The sequence below is a fragment of the Oryzias latipes genome, chromosome 1 (assembly GCF_053564925.1).
Source record: "Oryzias latipes strain Hd-rR chromosome 1, Olatipes_Hd-rR_3.1".
Taxonomy (NCBI): Eukaryota; Metazoa; Chordata; class Actinopteri; order Beloniformes; family Adrianichthyidae; genus Oryzias; species Oryzias latipes.
In genome coordinates this window covers 10,893,394-10,908,637 of record NC_136237.1, presented here as the reverse complement: position 1 = coordinate 10,908,637, position 15,244 = coordinate 10,893,394, and the positions used below count along the sequence as shown (strand labels likewise).

Here is a 15,244-nt window from a genome sequence, read left to right as displayed (position 1 = left end):
GTGTCAAGTCATTTTCGGACATACATCGTGCGACGAATTTGACAAGCGTATAAAGGCAGCTAGCTGCCCCACTCAAATGTGACACAGAATCGAACTCAGTGTGAAAGCAGCATTACACTCATGGCCCTCTTCTAAGTAGTTACATTCTTACCAACATCCAAAACAACAGCAGCAATACCCAACAAGAAAAGGTCTTATGAATGCATTCATGCAGTTGCATCTATTACCTTGTCTGCGTCAACTGCACTCACACTATCTTTGTTGATGGTTGCAAGGAGCAGGTGTTTCAGTAAACACTTTCAAAGCCCTGACTTGAATGAAAGCTTTTGTCAAAAACATCTGAAAGACAGTAAGGTAGTTGCAGCAGTTTGAAAGCTCGGTCAGCATTTTGCAATGTTTTTAATGGGCATTGGTGTAAAGACATGTAGTATGATTCCCAATGAGGGTACATCTAAAGGACTGTATTTGATGATCAACAGACAGGAGCTCAGGATAATGGAGAATGAGGGCATCGATCCCTCTACCTCTCACATGCAAAGCGAGCGCTCTACCACTTGAGCTAATTCCCCTATGAATCATCTGTGTTTTTATGCCAAATGTTTAATGACACTTTTTGTATGGCTGTGACAGTTCTTCGTAGCTTCGGTGCATATCCAAACACTGTTTTTGCGGCTTTTTCTCTCCAAAATATCAACTTTTTCCAGTGGTTAAAAACCACACGATTCTATATTTGCCTCCACAGTTGCAAAGCTAATGCTAGAAGGGTTGGACACGCCATGTTTACAAAGATAATATAAACCCACGGGCCATCTACAAGGATCTGCAGATTTGAAACTTGACTCATTACCAACTCTGCCAAATGAAAGGTAATCAACAAACAAGTCGTTCTGATCTTTACCTTTTCTGATGGTGAATTTGCATGCATCTTTTTACTCGCAGTCAACCACTCTGTCAGCATGTACATAGACTCATTTCTTATCATGATCAAGAGCGCTCAATGAATGTCACTCTGGCTTTTGGGGAACCCACGGAATTCTAATCATTGACATCAACACCTGAAAGCCACAGAGGCACTATCTGTCAAGAACAGAAATCCCTGATCAACAAGTATTCCTTAAAGGTAAATTCCATACCAACAACAGACCAAACTCTGCAACTCATCTCATAAGTACATGCTTCTTGCACCAACAGTTTGATGAAACGTAGATACAAAAGAAAATGTTGTGCAGAATGTGGACATCTATCCCCCTTGTTCTCACATGCAAAGCAAGCACTCTGCCATTTGAAGTAATTCCCTAGCAAAATGCTCTGATTGGTTGCTCAAATCCAAAAGTCCTTTTGGCCACAATGAGAGCACAGGTCCTTCTAACCTTGTTGTATATCCACATACTGGCACATTTTTAGTTTTTAAAAAATCCCAACTTGCTTGAGTAGCTAGAAATAATGGGCTACCTCAAGATGCCACAGGCCGCACGAGGCCAATGATGGCATACGAGTTTATGAGACCAGTGGTGTCACGAAAGAATTGAATTCCAGATGAGGTGTCCGAGAGGTTAAGGAGATGGACTGCTAATCCATTGTGCTTTGCACGCATGGGTTCAAATCCCATCCTCATCATGTATTTTTTCTTTTGGAGTGTCAACAGACGTTCAGTAGCACCATGACAAGTTTTAAGCTGTGTTCACACCAAATGCAATTTGTGTGTAAGGATTGTCCACATTCACTCCTACACCAATGTTCTGATTATATTCAAGGGTCCTGTGGTGTGTTTAGCATTCAGCGTGTCAAGTCATTTTCGGACATACATCGTGCGACGAATTTGACAAGCGTATAAAGGCAGCTAGCTGCCCCACTCAAATGTGACACCGAATCGAACTCAGTGTGAAAGCAGCATTACACTCATGCCCCTCTTCTAAGTAGTTACATTCTTACCAACATCCAAAACAACAGCAGCAATACCCAACAAGAAAAGGTCTTATGAATGCATTCATGCAGTTGCATCTATTACCTTGTCTGCGTCAACTGCACTCACACTATCTTTGTTGATGGTTGCAAGGAGCAGGTGTTTCAGTAAACACTTTCAAAGCCCTGACTTGAATGAAAGCTTTTGTCATAAACATCTGAAAGACAGTAAGGTAGTTGCAGCAGTTTGAAAGCTCGGTCAGCATTTTGCAATGTTTTTAATGGGCATTGGTGTAAAGACATGTAGTATGATTCCCAATGAGGGACATCTAAAGGACTGTATTTGACAATCAACAGACAGGAGCTCAGGATAATGGAGAATGAGGGCATCGATCTCTCTACCTCTCACATGCAAAGCGAGCGCTCTACCACTTGAGCTAATTCCCCTACGAATCAACTGTGTTTTTATGCCAAATGTTTAATGACACTTTTTGTATGGCTGTGACAGTTCTTCGTAGCTTTGGTGCATATCCAAACATTGTTTTTGCGGCTTTTTCTCTCCAAAATATCAACTTTTTCCAGTGGTTAAAAACCACACGATTCTATATTTGCCTCCACAGTTGCAAAGCTAATGCTAGAAGGGTTGGACACGCCATGTTTACAAAGATAATATAAACCCACGGGCCATCTACAAGGATCTGCAGATTTGAAACTTGACTCATTACCAACTCTGCCAAATGAAAGGTAATCAACAAACAAGTCGTTCTGATCTTTACCTTTTCTGATGGTGAATTTGCATGCATCTTTTTACTCGCAGTCAACCACTCTGTCAGCATGTACATAGACTCATTTCTTATCATGATCAAGAGCGCTCAATGAATCTCACTCTGGCTTTTGGGGAACCCACGGAATTCTAATCATTGACATCAACACCTGAAAGCCACAGAGGCACTATCTGTCAAGAACAGAAATCCCTGATCAACAAGTATTCCTTAAAGGTAAATTCCATACCAACAACAGACCAAACTCTGCAACTAATCTCATAAGTACATGCTTCTTGCACCAACAGTTTGATGAAACGTAGATACAAATGAAAATGTTGTGCAGAATGTGGACATCTATCCCCCTTGTTCTCACATGCAAAGCAAGCACTCTGCCATTTGAAGTAATTCCCTAGCAAAATGCTCTGATTGGTTGCTCAAATCCAAAAGTCCTTTTGGCCACAATGAGAGCACAGGTCCTTCTAACCTTGTTGTATATCCACATACTGGCACATTTTTAGTTTTTAAAAAATCCCAACTTGCTTGAGTAGCTGGAAATAATGGGCTACCTCAAGATGCCACAGGCCGCACGAGGCCAATGATGGCATACGAGTTTATGAGACCAGTGGTGTCACGAAAGAATTGAATTCCAGATGAGGTGTCCGAGAGGTTAAGGAGATGGACTGCTAATCCATTGTGCTTTGCACGCATGGGTTCAAATCCCATCCTCATCGTGTATTTTTTCTTTTGGAGTGTCAACAGACGTTCAGTAGCACCATGACAAGTTTTAAGCTGTGTTCACACCAAATGCAATTTGTGTGTAAGGATTGTCCACATTCACTCCTACACCAATGTTCTGATTATATTCAAGGGTCCTGTGGTGTGTTTAGCATTCAGCGTGTCAAGTCATTTTCGGACATACATCGTGCAACGAATTTGACACGCGTCGAAAGGCAGCTAGCTGCCCCACTCAAATGTGACACCGAATCGAACTCAGTGTGAAAGCAGTATTACACTCATGCCCCTCTTCTAAGTAGTTACATTTTACCAACATCCAAAACAACAGCAGCAATAACCAACAAGAAAAGGTCTTATGAATGTATTCATGCAGTTGCGTCTATTACCTTGTCTGCATCAACTGCACTCACACTATCTTTGTTGATGGTTGCAAGGAGCAGGTGTTTCAGTAAACACTTTCAAAGCCCTGACTTGAATGAAAGCTGTTGTCATAAACATCTGAAAGACAGTAAGGTAGTTGCAGCAGTTTGAAAGCTTGGTCAGCATTTTGCAATGTTTTTAATGGGCATTGGTGCAAAGACATGTAGTATGATTCCCAATGAGGGTACATCTAAAGGACTGTATTTGATGATCAACAGACAGGAGCTCAGGATAATGGAGAATGAGGGCATCGATCCCTCTACCTCTCACATGCAAAGCGAGCGCTCTACCACTTGAGCTAATTCCCCTACGAATCAACTGCGTTTTTATGCCGAATGTTTAATGACACTTTTTGTATGGCTGTGACAGTTCTTCGTAGCTTCGGTGCATATCCAAACACTGTTTTTGCGGCTTTTTCTCTCCAAAATATTAACTTTTTCCAGTGGTTAAAAACCACACGATTCTATATTTGCCTCCACAGTTGCAAAGCTAATGCTAGAAGGGTTGGACACGCCATGTTTACAAAGATAATATAAACACACGGGCCATCTACAAGGATCTGCAGATTTGAAACTTGACTCATTACCAACTCTGCCAAATGAAAGGTAATCAACAAACAAGTCGTTCTGATCTTTATCTTTTCTGATGGTGAATTTGCATGCATCTTTTTACTCGCAGTCAACCACTCTGTCAGCATATTCATAGACTCATTTCTTATCATGATCAAGAGCGCTCAATGAATCTCACTCTGGCTTTTGGGGAACCCACGGAATTCTAATCATTGACATCAACACCTAAAAGCCACAGAGGCACTATCTGTCAAGAACAGAAATCCCTGATCAACAAGTATTCCTTAAAGGTAAATTCCATACCAACAACAGACCAAACTCTGCAATTCATCTCATAAGTACATGCTTCTGCACCAACAGTTTGATGAAACGTAGATACAAAAGAAAATTTTGTGCAGAATGTGGACATCTATCCCCCTTGTTCTCACATGCAAAGCAAGCACTCTGCCATTTGAAGTAATTCCCTAGCAAAATGCTCTGATTGGTTGCTCAAATCCAAAAGTCCTTTTGGCCACAATGAGAGCACAGGTCCTTCTAACCTTGTTGTATATCCACATACTGGCACATTTTTAGTTTTTAAAAAATCCCAACTTGCTTGAGTAGCTGGAAATAATGGGCTACCTCAAGATGCCACAGGCCGCACGAGGCCAATGATGGCATACGAGTTTATGGGACCAGTGGTGTCACGAAAGAATTGAATTCCAGATGAGGTGTCCGAGAGGTTAAGGAGATGGACTGCTAATCCATTGTGCTTTGCACGCATGGGTTCAAATCCCATCCTCATTGTGTGTTTTGTCTTTTGGAGTGTCAACAGACGTTGTTCAGTAGCACCATGACAAGTTTTAAGCTGTGTTCACACCAAATGCAATCTTGGTGTAAGGATTCTCCACATTCACTCCTAAATCAATGTTCTGATTATATTCAAGGGTCCTGTGGTTTGTTTAGCATTCAGCGTGTCAAGTCATTTTCGGACATACATCGTGCAACGAATTTAACAAACGTCGAAAGGCAGCTAGCTGCCCCACTCAAATGTGACACCGAATCGAACTCAGTGTGAAAGCAGCATTACACTCATGCCCCTCTTCTGAGTAGTTACATTCTTACCAACATCCAAAACAACAGCAGCAATACCCAACAAGAAAAGGTCTTATGAATGTATTCATGCAGTTGCATCTATTACCTTGTCTGCGTCAACTGCACTCACACTATCTTTGTTGATGGTTGCAGGGAGCAGGTGTTTCAGTAAACACTTTCAAAGCTTTAAAAGCCCTGACTTGAATGAAAGCTTTTGTCATAAACATCTGAAAGACATTAAGGTAGTTGCAGCAGTTTGAAAGCTCGGTCAGCATTTTGCAATGTTTTTAATGGGCATTGGTGCAAAGACATGTAGTATGATTCCCAATTAGGGGACATTTAAATGACTGTATTTGATGATCAACAGACAGGAGCTCAGGATAATGGAGAATGAGGGCATCGATCCCTCTACCTCTCACATGCAAAGCGAGCGCTCTACCACTTGAGCTAATTCCCCTACGAATAAACTGCGTTTTTATGCCAAATGTTTGATGACACTTTTTGTATGGCTGTGACAGTTCTTCGTAGCTTCGGTGCATATCCAAACACTGTTTTTGCGGCTTTTTCTCTCCAAAATATCAACTTTTTCCAGTGGTTAAAAACCACACGATTCTTTATTTGCCTCCACAGTTGTAAAGCTAATGCTAGAAGGGTTGGACACGCCATGTTTACAAAGATAATATAAACACACGGGCCATCTACAAGGATCTGCAGATTTGAAACTTGACTCATTGCCAACTCTGCCAAATGAAAGGTAATCAACAAACAAGTCGTTCTGATCTTTACCTTTTCTGATGGTGAATTTGCATGCATCTTTTTGTTCGCAGTCAACCACTCTGTCGGCATGTACATAGACTCATTTCTTATCATGATCAAGAGCGCTCAATGAATCTCACTCTGGCTTTTGGGGAACCCACAGAATTCTAATCATTGACATCAACACCTGAAAGCCACAGAGGCACTATCTGTCAAGAACAGAAATCCCTGATCAACAAGTATTCCTTAAAGGTAAATTCCATACCAACAACAGACCAAACTCTGCAACTCATCTCATAAGTACATGCTTCTTGCACCAACAGTTTGATGAAACGTAGACACAAAAGAAAATGTTGTGCAGAATGTGGACATCTATCCCCCTTGTTCTCACATGCAAAGCAAGCACTCTGCCATTTGAAGTAATTCCCTAGCAAAATGCTCTGATTGGTTGCTCAAATCCAAAAGTCCTTTTGGCCACGATGAGAGCACAGGTCCTTCTAACCTTGTTGTATATCCACATACTGGCACATTTTTAGTTTTTAAAAAATCCCAACTTGCTTGAGTAGCTGGAAATAATGGGCTACCTCAAGATGCCACAGGCCGCACGAGGCCAATGATGGCATACGAGTTTATGAGACCAGTGGTGTCACGAAAGAATTGAATTCCAGATGAGGTGTCCGAGAGGTTAAGGAGATGGACTGCTAATCCATTGTGCTTTGCACGCATGGGTTCAAATCCCATCCTCATTGTGTGTTTTGTCTTTTGAAGTGTCAACAGACGTTGTTCAGTAGCACCATGACAAGTTTTAAGCTGTGTTCACACCAAATGCAATCTTGGTGTAAGGATTCTCCACATTCACTCCTAAATCAATGTTCTCATTATATTCAAGGGTACTGTGGTGTGTTTAGCATTCAGCGTGTCAAGTCATTTTCGGACATACATCGTGCGACGAATTTGACAAGCGTCGAAAGGCAGCTAGCTGCCCCACTCAAATGTGACACCGAATCGAACTCAGTGTGAAAGCAGCATTACACTCATGCCCCTCTTCTAAGTAGTTACATTCTTACCAACATCCAAAACAACAGCAGCAATACCCAACAAGAAAAGCTCTTATGAATGTATTCATGCAGTTGCATCTATTACCTTGTCTGCGTCAACTGCACTCACACTATCTTTGTTGATGGTTGCAAGGAGCAGGTGTTTCAGTAAACACTTTCAAAGCTTTAAAAGCCCTGACTTGAATGAAAGCTTTTGTCATAAACATCTGAAAGACATTAAGGTAGTTGCAGCAGTTTGAAAGCTCGGTCAGCATTTTGCAATGTTTTTAATGGGCATTGGTGCAAAGACATGTAGTATGATTCCCAATGAGGGTACATCTAAAGGACTGTATTTGATGATCAACAGACAGGAGCTCAGGATAATGGAGAATGAGGGCATCGATCCCTCTACCTCTCACATGCAAAGCGAGCGCTCTACCACTTGAGCTAATTCCCCTACGAATAAACTGCGTTTTTATGCCAAATGTTTGATGACACTTTTTGTATGGCTGTGACAGTTCTTCGTAGCTTCGGTGCATATCCAAACACTGTTTTTGCGGCTTTTTCTCTCCAAAATATCAACTTTTTCCAGTGGTTAAAAACCACACGATTCTTTATTTGCCTCCACAGTTGCAAAGCTAATGCTAGAAGGGTTGGACACGCCATGTTTACAAAGATAATATAAACACACGGGCCATCTACAAGGATCTGCAGATTTGAAACTTGACTCATTACCAACTCTGCCAAATGAAAGGTAATCAACAAACAAGTCGTTCTGATCTTTACCTTTTCTGATGGTGAATTTGCATGCATCTTTTTGTTCGCAGTCAACCACTCTGTCGGCATGTACATAGACTCATTTCTTATCATGATCAAGAGCGCTCAATGAATCTCACTCTGGCTTTTGGGGAACCCACAGAATTCTAATCATTGACATCAACACCTGAAAGCCACAGAGGCACTATCTGTCAAGAACAGAAATCCCTGATCAACAAGTATTCCTTAAAGGTAAATTCCATACCAACAACAGACCAAACTCTGCAACTCATCTCATAAGTACATGCTTCTTGCACCAACAGTTTGATGAAACGTAGACACAAAAGAAAATGTTGTGCAGAATGTGGACATCTATCCCCCTTGTTCTCACATGCAAAGCAAGCACTCTGCCATTTGAAGTAATTCCCTAGCAAAATGCTCTGATTGGTTGCTCAAATCCAAAAGTCCTTTTGGCCACGATGAGAGCACAGGTCCTTCTAACCTTGTTGTATATCCACATACTGGCACATTTTTAGTTTTTAAAAAATCCCAACTTGCTTGAGTAGCTGGAAATAATGGGCTACCTCAAGATGCCACAGGCCGCACGAGGCCAATGATGGCATACGAGTTTATGACACCAGTGGTGTCACGAAAGAATTGAATTCCAGATGAGGTGTCCGAGAGGTTAAGGAGATGGACTGCTAATCCATTGTGCTTTGCACGCATGGGTTCAAATCCCATCCTCATTGTGTGTTTTGTCTTTTGAAGTGTCAACAGACGTTGTTCAGTAGCACCATGACAAGTTTTAAGCTGTGTTCACACCAAATGCAATCTTGGTGTAAGGATTCTCCACATTCACTCCTAAATCAATGTTCTCATTATATTCAAGGGTACTGTGGTGTGTTTAGCATTCAGCGTGTCAAGTCATTTTCGGACATACATCGTGCGACGAATTTGACAAGCGTCGAAAGGCAGCTAGCTGCCCCACTCAAATGTGACACCGAATCGAACTCAGTGTGAAAGCAGCATTACACTCATGCCCCTCTTCTAAGTAGTTACATTCTTACCAACATCCAAAACAACAGCAGCAATACCCAACAAGAAAAGCTCTTATGAATGTATTCATGCAGTTGCATCTATTACCTTGTCTGGGTCAACTGCACTCACACTATCTTTGTTGATGGTTGCAAGGAGCAGGTGTTTCAGTAAACACTTTCAAAGCTTTAAAAGCCCTGACTTGAATGAAAGCTTTTGTCATAAACATCTGAAAGACATTAAGGTAGTTGCAGCAGTTTGAAAGCTCGGTCAGCATTTTGCAATGTTTTTAATGGGCATTGGTGCAAAGACATGTAGTATGATTCCCAATGAGGGTACATCTAAAGGACTGTATTTGATGATCAACAGACAGGAGCTCAGGATAATGGAGAATGAGGGCATCGATCCCTCTACCTCTCACATGCAAAGCGAGCGCTCTACCACTTGAGCTAATTCCCCTACGAATAAACTGCGTTTTTATGCCAAATGTTTGATGACACTTTTTGTATGGCTGTGACAGTTCTTCGTAGCTTCGGTGCATATCCAAACACTGTTTTTGCGGCTTTTTCTCTCCAAAATATCAACTTTTTCCAGTGGTTAAAAACCACACGATTCTTTATTTGCCTCCACAGTTGCAAAGCTAATGCTAGAAGGGTTGGACACGCCATGTTTACAAAGATAATATAAACACACGGGCCATCTACAAGGATCTGCAGATTTGAAACTTGACTCATTACCAACTCTGCCAAATGAAAGGTAATCAACAAACAAGTCGTTCTGATCTTTACCTTTTCTGATGGTGAATTTGCATGCATCTTTTTGTTCGCAGTCAACCACTCTGTCGGCATGTACATAGACTCATTTCTTATCATGATCAAGAGCGCTCAATGAATCTCACTCTGGCTTTTGGGGAACCCACAGAATTCTAATCATTGACATCAACACCTGAAAGCCACAGAGGCACTATCTGTCAAGAACAGAAATCCCTGATCAACAAGTATTCCTTAAAGGTAAATTCCATACCAACAACAGACCAAACTCTGCAACTCATCTCATAAGTACATGCTTCTTGCACCAACAGTTTGATGAAACGTAGACACAAAAGAAAATGTTGTGCAGAATGTGGACATCTATCCCCCTTGTTCTCACATGCAAAGCAAGCACTCTGCCATTTGAAGTAATTCCCTAGCAAAATGCTCTGATTGGTTGCTCAAATCCAAAAGTCCTTTTGGCCACGATGAGAGCACAGGTCCTTCTAACCTTGTTGTATATCCACATACTGGCACATTTTTAGTTTTTAAAAAATCCCAACTTGCTTGAGTAGCTGGAAATAATGGGCTACCTCAAGATGCCACAGGCCGCACGAGGCCAATGATGGCATACGAGTTTATGAGACCAGTGGTGTCACGAAAGAATTGAATTCCAGATGAGGTGTCCGAGAGGTTAAGGAGATGGACTGCTAATCCATTGTGCTTTGCACGCATGGGTTCAAATCCCATCCTCATTGTGTGTTTTGTCTTTTGGAGTGTCAACAGACGTTGTTCAGTAGCACCATGACAAGTTTTAAGCTGTGTTCACACCAAATGCAATCTTGGTGTAAGGATTCTCCACATTCACTCCTAAATCAATGTTCTCATTATATTCAAGGGTACTGTGGTGTGTTTAGCATTCAGCGTGTCAAGTCATTTTCGGACATACATCGTGCGACGAATTTGACAAGCGTCGAAAGGCAGCTAGCTGCCCCACTCAAATGTGACACCGAATCGAACTCAGTGTGAAAGCAGCATTACACTCATGCCCCTCTTCTAAGTAGTTACATTCTTACCAACATCCAAAACAACAGCAGCAATACCCAACAAGAAAAGCTCTTATGAATGTATTCATGCAGTTGCATCTATTACCTTGTCTGGGTCAACTGCACTCACACTATCTTTGTTGATGGTTGCAAGGAGCAGGTGTTTCAGTAAACACTTTCAAAGCTTTAAAAGCCCTGACTTGAATGAAAGCTTTTGTCATAAACATCTGAAAGACATTAAGGTAGTTGCAGCAGTTTGAAAGCTCGGTCAGCATTTTGCAATGTTTTTAATGGGCATTGGTGCAAAGACATGTAGTATGATTCCCAATGAGGGTACATCTAAAGGACTGTATTTGATGATCAACAGACAGGAGCTCAGGATAATGGAGAATGAGGGCATCAATCACTCTACCTCTCACATGCAAAGTGAGCGCTCTACCACTTGAGCTAATTCCCCTACGAATAAACTGCGTTTTTATTCCAAATGTTTAATGACACTTTTTGTATGGCTGTGACAGTTCTTCGTAGCTTCGGTGCATATCCAAACACTGTTTTTGCGGCTTTTTCTCTCCAAAATATCAACTTTTTCCAGTGGTTAAAAACCACACGATTCTTTATTTGCCTCCACAGTTGCAAAGCTAATGCTAGAAGGGTTGGACACGCCATGTTTACAAAGATAATATAAACACACGGGCCATCTACAAGGATCTGCAGATTTGAAACTTGACTCATTACCAACTCTGCCAAATGAAAGGTAATCAACAAACAAGTCGTTCTGATCTTTACCTTTTCTGATGGTGAATTTGCATGCATCTTTTTACTCGCAGTCAACCACTCTGTCGGCATGTACATAGACTCATTTCTTATCATGATCAAGAGCGCTCAATGAATCTCACTCTGGCTTTTGGGGAACCCACGGAATTCTAATCATTGACATCAACACCTGAAAGCCACAGAGGCACTATCTGTCAAGAACAGAAATCCCTGATCAACAAGTATTCCTTAAAGGTAAATTCCATACCAACAACAGACCAAACTCTGCAACTCATCTCATAAGTACATGCTTCTTGCACCAACAGTTTGATGAAACGTAGACACAAAAGAAAATGTTGTGCAGAATGTGGACATCTATCCCCCTTGTTCTCACATGCAAAGCAAGCACTCTGCCATTTGAAGTAATTCCCTAGCAAAATGCTCTGATTGGTTGCTCAAATCCAAAAGTCCTTTTGGCCACAATGAGAGCACAGGTCCTTCTAACCTTGTTGTATATCCACATACTGGCACATTTTTAATTTTTAAAAAATCCCAACTTGCTTGAGTAGCTGGAAATAATGGGCTACCTCAAGATGCCACAGGCCGCACGAGGCCAATGATGGCATACGAGTTTATGAGACCAGTGGTGTCACGAAAGAATTGAATTCCAGATGAGGTGTCCGAGAGGTTAAGGAGATGGACTGCTAATCCATTGTGCTTTGCACGCATGGGTTCAAATCCCATCCTCATTGTGTGTTTTGTCTTTTGGAGTGCCAACAGACGTTGTTCAGTAGCACCATGAAAAGTTTTAAGCTGTGTTCACACCAAATGCAATTTGTGTGTAAGGATTGTCCACATTCACTCCTACATCAATGTTCTCATTATATTCAAGGGTCCTGTGGTTTGTTTAGCATTCAGCGTGTCAAGTCATTTTCGGACATACATCGTGCGACGAATTTAACAAGCGTCGAAAGGCAGCTAGCTGCCCCACTCAAATGTGACACCGAATCGAACTCAGTGTGAAAGCAGCATTACACTCATGCCCCTCTTCTAAGTAGTTACATTCTTACCAACATCCAAAACAACAGCAGCAATACCCAACAAGAAAAGGTCTTATGAATGTATTCATGCAGTTGCATCTATTACCTTGTCTGCGTCAACTGCACTCACACTATCTTTGTTGATGGTTGCAAGGAGCAGGTGTTTCAGTAAACACTTTCAAAGCTTTAAAATCCCTGACTTGAATGAAAGCTTTTGTCATAAACATCTGAAAGACATTAAGGTAGTTGAAGCAGTTTGAAAGCTCGGTCAGCATTTTGCAATGTTTTTAATGGGCATTGGTGCAAAGACATGTAGTATGATTCCCAATGAGGGGACATCTAAATGACTGTATTTGATGATCAACAGACAGGAGCTCAAGATAATGGAGAATGAGGGCATCAATCCCTCTACCTCTCACATGCAAAGCGAGCGCTCTACCACTTGAGCTAATTCCCCTACGAATAAACTGCGTTTTTATGCCAAATGTTTAATGACACTTTTTGTATGGCTGTGACAGTTCTTCGTAGCTTCGGTGCATATCCAAACACTGTTTTTGCGGCTTTTTCTCTCCAAAATATTAACTTTTTCCAGTGGTTAAAAACCACACGATTCTATTTTTGCCTCCACAGTTGCAAAGCTAATGCTAGAAGGGTTGGACACGCCATGTTTACAAAGATAATATAAACACGGGCCATCTACAAGGATCTGCAGATTTGAAACTTGACTCATTACCAACTCTGCCAAATGAAAGGTAATCAACAAACAAGTCGTTCTGATCTTTACCTTTTCTGATGGTGAATTTGCATGCATCTTTTTACTCGCAGTCAACCACTCTGTCAGCATGTACATAGACTCATTTCTTATCATGATCAAGAGCGCTCAATGAATTTCACTCTGGCTTTTGGGGAAGCCACGGAATTCTAATCATTGACATCAACACCTGAAAGCCACAGAGGCACTATCTGTCAAGAACAGAAATCCCTGATCAACAAGTATTCCTTAAAGGTAAATTCCATACCAACAACAGACCAAACTCTGCAACTCATCTCATAAGTACATGCTTCTTGCACCAACAGTTTGATGAAACGTAGATACAAAAGAAAATGTTGTGCAGAATGTGGACATCTATCCCCCTTGTTCTCACATGCAAAGCAAGCACTCTGCCATTTGAAGTAATTCCCTAGCAAAATGCTCTGATTGGTTGCTCAAATCCAAAAGTCCTTTTGGCCACAATGAGAGTACACAGGTACTTCTAACCTTGTTGTATATCCACATACTGGCACATTTTTAGTTTTTAAAAAATCCCAACGTGCTTGAGTAGCTGGAAATAATGGGCTACCTCAAGATGCCACAGGCCGCACGAGGCCAATGATGGCATACGAGTTTATGAGACCAGTGGTGTCACGAAAGAATTGAATTCCAGATGAGGTGTCCGAGAGGTTAAGGAGATGGACTGCTAATCCATTGTGCTTTGCGCGCATGGGTTCAAATCCCATCCTCATCGTGTGTTTTGTCTTTTGGAGTGTCAACAGACTTTGTTCAGTAGCACCATGACAAGTTTTAAGCTGTGTTCACACCAAATGCAATTTGTGTGTAAGGATTGTCCACATTCACTCCTACATCAATGTTCTGATTATATTCAAGGGTCCTGTGGTGTGTTTAGTATTTAGCGCGTCAAGTCATTTTCGGACATACATCGTGCGACGAATTTGACAAGCGTCGAAAGGCAGCTAGCTACCCCATTCAAATGTGACACCGAATCGAACTCAGTGTGAAAGCAGCATTACACTCATGCCCCTCTTCTAAGTAGTTACATTCTTACCAACATCCAAAACAACAGCAGCAATACCCAACAAGAAAAGCTCTTATGAATGCATTCATGCAGTTGCATCGATTACCTTGCCTGCGTCAACTGCACTCACACTATCTTTGTTGATGGTTGCAAGGAGCAGGTGTTTCAGTAAACACTTTCAAAGCTTTAAAATCCCTGACTTGAATGAAAGCTTTTGTCATAAACATCTGAAAGACATTAAGGTAGTTGAAACAGTTTGAAAGCTCGGTCAGCATTTTGCAATGTTTTTAATGGGCATTGGTGCAAAGACATGTAGTATGATTCCCAATGAGGGGACATCTAAATGACTGTATTTGATGATCAACAGACAGGAGCTCAAGATAATGGAGAATGAGGGCATCAATCACTCTACCTCTCACATGCAAAGCGAGCGCTCTACCACTTGAGCTAATTCCCCTACGAATAAACTGCGTTTTTATGCCAAATGTTTAATGACACTTTTTGTATGGCTGTGACAGTTCTTCGTAGCTTCGGTGCATATCCAAACACTGTTTTTGCGGCTTTTTCTCTCCAAAATATCAACTTTTTCCAGTGGTTAAAAACCACACGATTCTATTTTTGCCTCCACAGTTGCAAAGCTAATGCTAGAAGGGTTGGACACGCCATGTTTACAAAGATAATATAAACACGGGCCATCTACAAGGATCTGCAGATTTGAAACTTGACTCATTACCAACTCTGCCAAATGAAAGGTAATCAACAAACAAGTCGTTCTGATCTTTACCTTTTCTGATGGTGAATTTGCATGCATCTTT

General features: G+C 41.4%; 8 non-coding genes across 8 annotated transcripts; all 8 read left to right on the top strand.

Moving 5' to 3' along the window:
- The first annotated feature begins 1,535 nt into the window (after positions 1-1,535).
- trnas-gcu (transfer RNA serine (anticodon GCU)) lies at positions 1,536-1,617 on the top strand. Its single transcript has one exon. It is a non-coding gene; the product is annotated as a tRNA-Ser (tRNA).
- A 1,698-nt stretch (positions 1,618-3,315) lies between these two features.
- On the top strand, positions 3,316-3,397 carry trnas-gcu (transfer RNA serine (anticodon GCU)). The gene has a single exon. It is a non-coding gene; the product is annotated as a tRNA-Ser (tRNA).
- Positions 3,398-5,094: 1,697 nt separating this feature from the next.
- On the top strand, positions 5,095-5,176 carry trnas-gcu (transfer RNA serine (anticodon GCU)). Its single transcript has one exon. It is a non-coding gene; the product is annotated as a tRNA-Ser (tRNA).
- A 1,711-nt stretch (positions 5,177-6,887) lies between these two features.
- On the top strand, positions 6,888-6,969 carry trnas-gcu (transfer RNA serine (anticodon GCU)). The gene has a single exon. It is a non-coding gene; the product is annotated as a tRNA-Ser (tRNA).
- A 1,711-nt stretch (positions 6,970-8,680) lies between these two features.
- Positions 8,681-8,762, top strand: trnas-gcu (transfer RNA serine (anticodon GCU)). Its single transcript has one exon. It is a non-coding gene; the product is annotated as a tRNA-Ser (tRNA).
- Positions 8,763-10,473: 1,711 nt separating this feature from the next.
- On the top strand, positions 10,474-10,555 carry trnas-gcu (transfer RNA serine (anticodon GCU)). The gene has a single exon. It is a non-coding gene; the product is annotated as a tRNA-Ser (tRNA).
- Positions 10,556-12,266: 1,711 nt separating this feature from the next.
- Positions 12,267-12,348, top strand: trnas-gcu (transfer RNA serine (anticodon GCU)). Its single transcript has one exon. It is a non-coding gene; the product is annotated as a tRNA-Ser (tRNA).
- A 1,711-nt stretch (positions 12,349-14,059) lies between these two features.
- Positions 14,060-14,141, top strand: trnas-gcu (transfer RNA serine (anticodon GCU)). The gene has a single exon. It is a non-coding gene; the product is annotated as a tRNA-Ser (tRNA).
- Positions 14,142-15,244: the final 1,103 nt, after the last annotated feature.